Source organism: Scyliorhinus torazame, chromosome 16 (genome assembly GCF_047496885.1).
Source record: "Scyliorhinus torazame isolate Kashiwa2021f chromosome 16, sScyTor2.1, whole genome shotgun sequence".
In the NCBI taxonomy this organism is placed as follows: Eukaryota; Metazoa; Chordata; class Chondrichthyes; order Carcharhiniformes; family Scyliorhinidae; genus Scyliorhinus; species Scyliorhinus torazame.
In genome coordinates this window covers 75,722,959-75,731,080 of record NC_092722.1, presented here as the reverse complement: position 1 = coordinate 75,731,080, position 8,122 = coordinate 75,722,959, and positions in this window count along the sequence as shown.

Genomic DNA, 8,122 nt, shown 5'->3' with positions numbered 1-8,122 from the left:
CTCTCTCTCTCTCTCTCATGTGCACTCTCTCTCTCTCATGTGCACTCTCTCTCTCTCTCTCTCATGTGCACTCTCTCTCTCTCTCTCATGTGCACTCTCTCTCTCTCTCTCATGTGCACTCTCTCTCTCTCTCTCTCATGTGCACTCTCTCTCTCTCTCTCATGTGCACTCTCTCTCTCTCTCTCATGTGCACTCTCTCTCATGTGCACTCTCTCTCTCTCTCTCATGTGCACTCTCTCTCTCTCTCTCATGTGCACTCTCTCTCTCTCTCTCATGTGCACTCTCTCTCTCTCATGTGCACTCTCTCTCTCTCTCTCATGTGCACTCTCTCTCTCTCTCTCATGTGCACTCTCTCTCTCTCTCTGTCATGTGCACTCTCTCTCTCTCTCTCATGTACACTCTCTCTCTCTCATGTGCATTCTCTCTCCCATGCCACAGAAACAGGACAAAAAGCCTGCACGAATTATGGCCCCTCAGAGGAAGCCCACAATGAGAAATGGGTTTTAGAAAGATTGTCCCGCGCCTGAGCAGTCTGTACAAAGCAAACACGTAGTTAAAAATCCCGAAGAACAGCAGGCAGAAGCAGACAAAGCCGCAGTTAGGGAACCCGAGGAAGAGCAGGCAGACATGCATCCAGTTAAAACGCACCAGAACCCCGCATGGGTAAACGAAGGAAGGAACAGCCCCCCCACAGAAACCACCGGAACGTTACAATTCCGGACAATTAGGACATTACGCACGAGAATGTCAAGCCCCCCTGAAACTGCAACGGGATCAGCCCACAAATGCCCCCGAACCAGCGAAGACACCAACAGTCCCGACCCCCCACCCAGCGAACCACACCCAAGGGAACAATGCACCAGAGAGCCTGCTCCACCTTATGTGCCCCAGGGGCCATGTTACAACTGTGGGCAGCCAGGACACTTCGCCCGAGATTGCAGGAGACCCCCACCAGCTAGACTAGCCCCCAGATATGGAAGAGAACACCACCCCCAGCAGCTACAAGGTCCCAGCTGCCCCATGCAAACTGTGAGCGTTACCCACCACTTCTCATGGCAGGGAAACCTCAGCAAGGCCACTTCATTTTTGTTTCACTCCTCCTTCCTCTCTTCTTCGGTCATGCTGCACTCCCTCCATATGCTAATTACACCCCAGCCCAAATGTGATTTACAATGTCCCGTATTCTGATGGAACCTGCCGCATGTTTTATGTTGCTTGTAAGTTTGTTAAATGTTGTTTGTCAGACCGGGAAAAAAAAATTCCCGGCCCCACACCTTTTCGGCCGAAACCTCTGAGGACTTGCCCACAGAGACTCACTATTGCCAGACACTAGTTCAGCGGAACTAGCTTGTCTGCCGAGACTTGTTACGGAACCAGACGCCCGTTCGTAACTGCCCTTCTGGTTCGAAGGTAGAACCACTACGGCAGCCCCACCACGATGACTACATTTCTTGCCCGTTCTTGTCGGTTGCTCAGGCAGTGGAGAAACGGCTTGGGACCCGCCCTGCCTGAGGACCCCCGCTCGGGTAGAGCACACACGGCATTGGTAGCCGTCCTACCCAGGGATTCCATCCATCTCTTACCCGTCGCGGCCCATACGCACCTTATTTTGGCACTTTCAGTTCAAATTGTTTTGTTTTGTTTCAGGTAACCCTTAGATTGCCAACCACATGCTAGTTACATCCTGAAACATGTGGATGATAAATTGCGCAGTCTGCGAGACGGCTCGCACTGGTTCATTATTGGGAAGTGTGTCTTGTCCTAAAATTCGATTTTTGAAAAAAAATGAGGGAGTCACACATAGTGACCAATTATAAAGGGAGTAATTGGCACTAAAGGACAGACAGACTATCATACGAGATATTAAACAAAGATAGTTACGGACACGGTGCTTGTTTCCACAGAACTCCAGAAGCTCCAGGACTGGAGAAGAGAAGAAAGAAAAGGAAAGAGAAGAGCCACGAGGACTTCTTTCACATGGATCAGCATCATATTTATGGACATGTGGTTGCGAGTGAACGCGAACCCCATGACCTCAAGCCCCCCAGCCGTTAATGTTTCACTTCCCCACAGTACCCTGAGCCCAGTCACCCGCGACACCACACCATCTTGGTGTGCCAGGTTTACAACCTGGTACTCCCTGTCCTACGTGATACAATCCTTACTGGTATTAGCGATACTCTGCTGCATCGTGCAGACTATGCGTCTACGGAAATGGAGAAGGAGAGCCTACCGTGCTCGAACCCCGGTATATAGGATCAGATCCCCTATTTTCGGATACGACCAGACCCCCGACCCCCGTGATCTATAATAAAGAGCATTCACTTGCGTTTTATTGTAAATAAAGAAATGTTCAGAATGTACATGAGCAAATTGTACGATCCTGAGCTTGACTGCCAAGCCAGGGAGACTGTGTATAAACTGCCATGATTTTGTTGTATGGTTGAGGAAGTTAGGATGATGAAATGTTTAAGTGAGTGTAGTGTATTAAGAATAGTTAGAGGTTCCCAGTTTATTGTTTTGTAATGCATGTCCCTGTTTGACATAGCGCCCTTAGAATTGTTAGTTAAAATATTTTTGCATAGCTATGGTCAGTGCAGAGGCCATGAAGGAAGTGTCCCCCCCAGGTCAGGGAATGGAAAGCAACATAGTTATGTGATCCTTCACGCTTCGCATTAGGATCACAAGGAGGGAATGTAGCCATTTAAAATGGCTAACTCCCGATTCAAAATGGCTAACTCCCGATTTAAAATGGCGAAAGGCAAAGGCTGATGGGAAAGTCAGCCAACAGGGCACAAACGAGCAGCTGCAGGTTGAGTGTGCATTTACCTCTGGAAAGGCCAGACAAGGTCGATACCAGCAACCATCAGCATAACAAAACACCAGCCATCTGCATATTAATGAGCAATCCCCGGGAACAATAAGCAACATTTGGACACATAAAGCCAAACCAGACTCTTTGGCGCCAGCAGGAGCCTACACAAAAGGAGGTGAACGACCACCTCAGGACCACCCATCGATCAGGGAACCGCTCCAGCATTGGAGAAAACCAAACCAAGTGATTGGGACAAAGTCCAATCACTTGGAACCAGGTACAGGGTCCACCCCGAAAGGCGGGAAGCCCCTGGGGACTATAAGAATCAAGCCCAAGTCCAAATCGTTCTTCTTGACCGGGTCACTCAGCAACGCGAACCAACCCTTGACAGTGACCGGTTCAGCCGCCGCTGATATCCAGTAAGTCTTACTTCAATGCTCACTACGAGATAGGCGCTCCTAGCTACCAATCAGTACCAACTTCGAATCCCGCAGGCTCAGAACCCGAACGAAAGGCCATTTGTTTCCCTGACCTGGTGGGCCAGTTCCAAATTAAGTATTGGTCTGTTAGCTGTAGAAGTAGCTTAGACGTAGAATTTATACATGAGTAGCGATTGCTGTGTATAATAAATGTGCTTTGATTTAAATCTTACTAATCGGTGTATTGGATTATTGATCATTACTCGGACTTGAACCACGTGGCGGTATCAGAAAGATACCTGGCGACTCAAGAGCAAAGGTGAAAAAAACAGAGCAATTAAACTAAGGCAAAAGTTAGCAACACGCCCCATCCAAGATGGCGTCTCCCATGGGTCGCACATGGTGATCGGGGATGGACCAAATGGCGGCGGGGATGGACAAAATGGCGCCGCCCATCCGTCCAGCGTTTGTGTCCGAGGGGCAAGATGGCCACGCCCGTGGGTCGCACGTTGCCCTAGGATAGGGGAGTGGCAGTGAGTGCTGGCCGCCTGGGGCCCGAAGGGAAGGTTGCCGTGGCAGTCCGGAGTCATTGGAGACCGCGGCCACGGCTCGTGCCTGGCAGACCCCCACAAAATGGCCCTTCTTGCCGCACCCTTTGCAGGTGGAGGTGCGGGCCGGGCAGCGCGGGTGGGGGTGCTTTGCCTGCCTGCAGGAGAAACAGCGGGGCCCAAAGGAGTTAGCGGGCCGTCTTACAGCGCAGGGCTGCGAGGACACGGAGAAGGTCTGTGGGGCTGCCGCTGCGGGATGCCACACAGCCCAGGGAGCCGCTGCGCGGTCGGGCGCATAGGACTGCGCGTTTCTGGAGGCAACGTCCATGGACCCTGCCAGGGCCCGTGCCTCTTTAAGTCCCAGGATGCCTTTTTCTAAGAGCCTTTGGCGGATCTCTGAGGAGCTCATACCTGCTACGAAGGCATCCCGGATTAGGAGTTCCGTGTGCTCGCTCCCCAAAACTTGCGTGCAGCCACAGTTTCTGCCCAGCACCAGTAGCGCACGGTAGAAATCCTCCAACGATTCCCCGAGGCTTTGCCGTCTAGTTGCAAGCAGGTGACGTGCGTAAACCTGATTTACAGGGCGGATATAATGTCCTTTTAACAGTTCGATCGCAGCGCAAAGTCCTCCGCTTCCTCGATGAGGGTGTAGATCCCAGGGCTTACCCTTGAGCGCAGGAGATGCATTTTCTGTCGTTCTGAGGGGGTACCTCTGGCCGTCTCGAGGTAGCCTTTAAAACACGCCAGCCCGTGCTTAAATATCGCCGCCGAGTTCTCCGCGTGGGGGCTGAGTTGTAGACACTCCGGCTTGATTCGGAGATCCATCCTTTCAGCTTAAATGTAGTCGATTAAATTGATGCACGATCAATTACAATTAAAGACGAGGTTGTATCATAACTGAAGGCTTTAATCGACTAGAACTGTTCCCCGGCAGCTTTGGTACAAAATGAGGGCTGCTGGGGCAGCACCGGTTCTTATACCCCGCCTGTCAGGGCGGAACTACATACCAAACAGCCAATGGTAAACTCCTAGGTTTAACCAATGGTCTTCAGCCTCTCGGGTACTGCAATACCTGATAATACCACATGCGGTTTGCACTCTGCGCAGACCTGGCAGTCTCTGGTGATAGCCCTGACCTCCTCATTGGAGTAGGGCAGATTGTGGGCCTTTATAAAGTGAAAGAACCAGGTGACCCCTGGGTGACAGAGCGTCGTGTAGGGCCCGGAGTCGGTCCATTTGTGCGCTGGCACATGGACCTCGGGATAGGGCATCGGGGCGTTCGCTGAGCTTACCGGGGCGATACAAAATCTCGTAATTGTAGGTGGAGAGCTCGATCCTCCACCTGAAGAATTTATCGTTTTTAATCTTGCCCCGCTGTGTGTTATTGAACATGAAGGCAACCGACCATTAGTCAGTGAGGAGAGTGAATCTCCTGCCGGCCAGGTAATGCCTCCAATGCCGCACAGCTTCTACAATGGCTTAGCCTTCTTCTCGACGGAGGCGTGCCGAATTTCGGAGGCATGGAGGGTGCGGGAAAAGAATGCCACGGGCCTGCCTGCCTGGTTGAGGGTGGCGGCCAGAGCGACGTCTGGTGCATCGCTCTCGACTTGGAAGGAGAGCGTCTCGTCGACCGCGTGCATCGCGGCCTTGGCGATGTCGGCCTTAATACGGTTGAAGGCCTGGTGAGCCTCGGCCGTCAGGGGGAAAGCGGTGGAGTGAATGAGTGGGTGGGCCTTGTCCGCATAGTTAGGGATCCACTGGGCGTAGTATGAGAAGAAGCCCAGGCATCGTTTGAGGGCCTTGGGGCAGTGGGGGAGGGGGAGTTCCATGAGGGGGAGCATGCGGTCGGGATCGGGCCCTAGAACTCCGTTCTGGACCACACAGCCGAGGATGGCTAATCGGTTCATGCTGAACATGCACTTCTCCTTGTTGTAGGTTAGGTTGAGGAGTTTGGCGGTGTGGAGGAATTTGGAAAGGTTAGCGTCGTGGTCCTGCTGGTCGTGGCCGCAGATGGTGACGTTATCTAGGTACGGGAAGGTGACCTTCCATACCAGTCAACCATTCGGTCCATCTCCCGTTGGAAGACCGAGACCCCGTTAGTGACGCCGAAGAGAACCCTAAGGAAATGGTAAAGGCGGCCGTCTGCTTCAAACGCGGTGTACGGGCGGTCCGCCTTGCAAATGGGGAGCTGGTGGTAGGCAGATTTCAGGTCCACTGTCGAGAAGACCCGGTACTGTGCACTCTGATTGACCATGTCAGATATGCGTGGGAGGGGGTACGCGTCGAGCTGCGTGTACCGATTGATGGTCTGACTGTAGTCAACGACCATCCAGTTTTTCTCCCCCGTTTTCACCACTGCCACTTGGGCTCTCCAAGGGCTGTTGCTGGCCTCGAAGATACCTTCCCGGAGCAGCCGCTGGACCTCAGACCTGACGAAGTTCCTGTCCTGGGTGCTGTACCGTCTGCTCCTGGTGGCGACGGGTTTGCAATCCGGGGTGAAGTTTGCAAACAGAGAAGGCGGGTCGACCTTAAGGGTCGTGAGGCCGCATAGAGCAAGGGGTGGTAGGGGCCCGCAGAGGTTGGGGAGGACGTAGAGCCGGAGGTTGCTGAACTCTACGCCCTGGATTGTGAGGGTGGCGGTGCAATACCCCCGGATCACCATGGAGCGGGATCCGGAGGCCAGGGAGATTCTCTGGTTAATGGGGTGTACCGCGAGGGAGCAGCACCTTATCGTATCGGGGTGGGTGAAGCTCTCTGTGCTCCCGGAGTCAAGAAGGCAGGAGATCTTGTGCCTATCGACCTTTACCGTCGTTGACGTGGTTGCGAGGTTGTGCGGCCGGGCCTTGTCGATCGTGATGGAGGCGAGCTGTAGCTGGTGTTGGAAGGCCCCTGGCTGGTCGGCAGGCAATGAGTGGCCCGATGAGGTGCCCGACGGGCAGGGGTCCTGAGACGGGAAAGATGGCGGTGCCCACGGGCCGCATGAGGCCTGATGGGGGGAAGATGGCGGCGCCCATGGGCCGCACGTGGTCTGAGGCGAACAAGATGGCGGCGCCCACGGGCCACACCGGGGGGGCGGGGGGGGCGGTGGTGGATGCAGGAAAAATGGGCCTGGTTACAGCGGTGATCGGGCGGGCCTGGCACACAGCAGCGAAATGTCCTTTCTTCCCACAGGCCTTGCAGAGTGCGCTCCGCTCCGGGCAGCGCTGCCGGGAGTGCTTTGTTTGTCCGCAGAAGTAGCATTTGTGTCCCCCGGGGTTGGCTGGCTGCCGCGCGGTGCAGGCTTGGGGTTGGCTGGGGGCGGTTGCTGGTGGGGTCTACAATGGGGTGCTCGCTGGTGGGGTCCACGATGTCCGGAGGGGGCAAAGTGCAGTCGGGGGCATACGCCTGTACGTTACGGGAGGCGACCATTAGTGAGATTGCGAGTTTCTTGGTCGCCGCGAGGTCGAGGGTAGCCCCTTCTAAGCGGGGCTGGCGGATGTCGGCCGACCCTATGCCCGTAACAAAAGTGTCCCTAACTTGGAGTTCGGAATGTTCAGCGGCCGAAACGGCCTGGCAATCGCAGTCCCTCGCCAGAGCGAGTAGGGCACGCCAGAAATCTTCCACAGACTCACCGGGGAGTTGATGCCGCGTGGACAGGAGGTGCCTGGCGTAGATCTTGTTGGTCTGCTGAGCGTAGTTCTCCTTCAGTAGCGCCATGGCCTCAGCGTAGGTCGGCGCGTCCCGGATGAGGGGAAAGATATCGGAGCTCAGCCGCATGTAAAGGATCTGGAGCTTCTGTGTCTCTGAGGGTGGGTCAGTCGCAGATCCAATGTATGTTCAAAGCAAACCAGCCAATGTGCGAAGGCCGACTTGGCCTTGTGTGTTTGAGGGTGCAGCTGCAGGCGATCAGGCTTGATGCGGAGATCCATCGTTGTAAAACCTCTGCGTAATAAATTGATGCATTATCAATTACGACGAGACGAGAGTAGAGAGTAATCGAGGCTTTATTAAGCAGAGATGTGGAGCCTCCCACAGCTGCTGCCGAAATGGCTGCAGCTCGGAGAGCCCACACATTTATACTCCGCCTACTGGGCGGAGCCAACAGGCAGGGATCTACCCCCGTACCTGTAGTACAGGGGCCTTACTGTATTACATCTCGTAAGTGACATATACAACAGTGGTGACTACCACATCTTCTAAATATACATTCAGGCTCTGTACCTGCTTGTTGCTTTGCATTGTCCATTTTTCCCTGTATGCTCTGCGAGTGTCCATTTTATACACTGAAAGTGGCCATCCCAGATGGCTACAGCTCCCTCAGTACTGATCCCCTGACAGTGCAGCACTCCCTCAGTACTGAC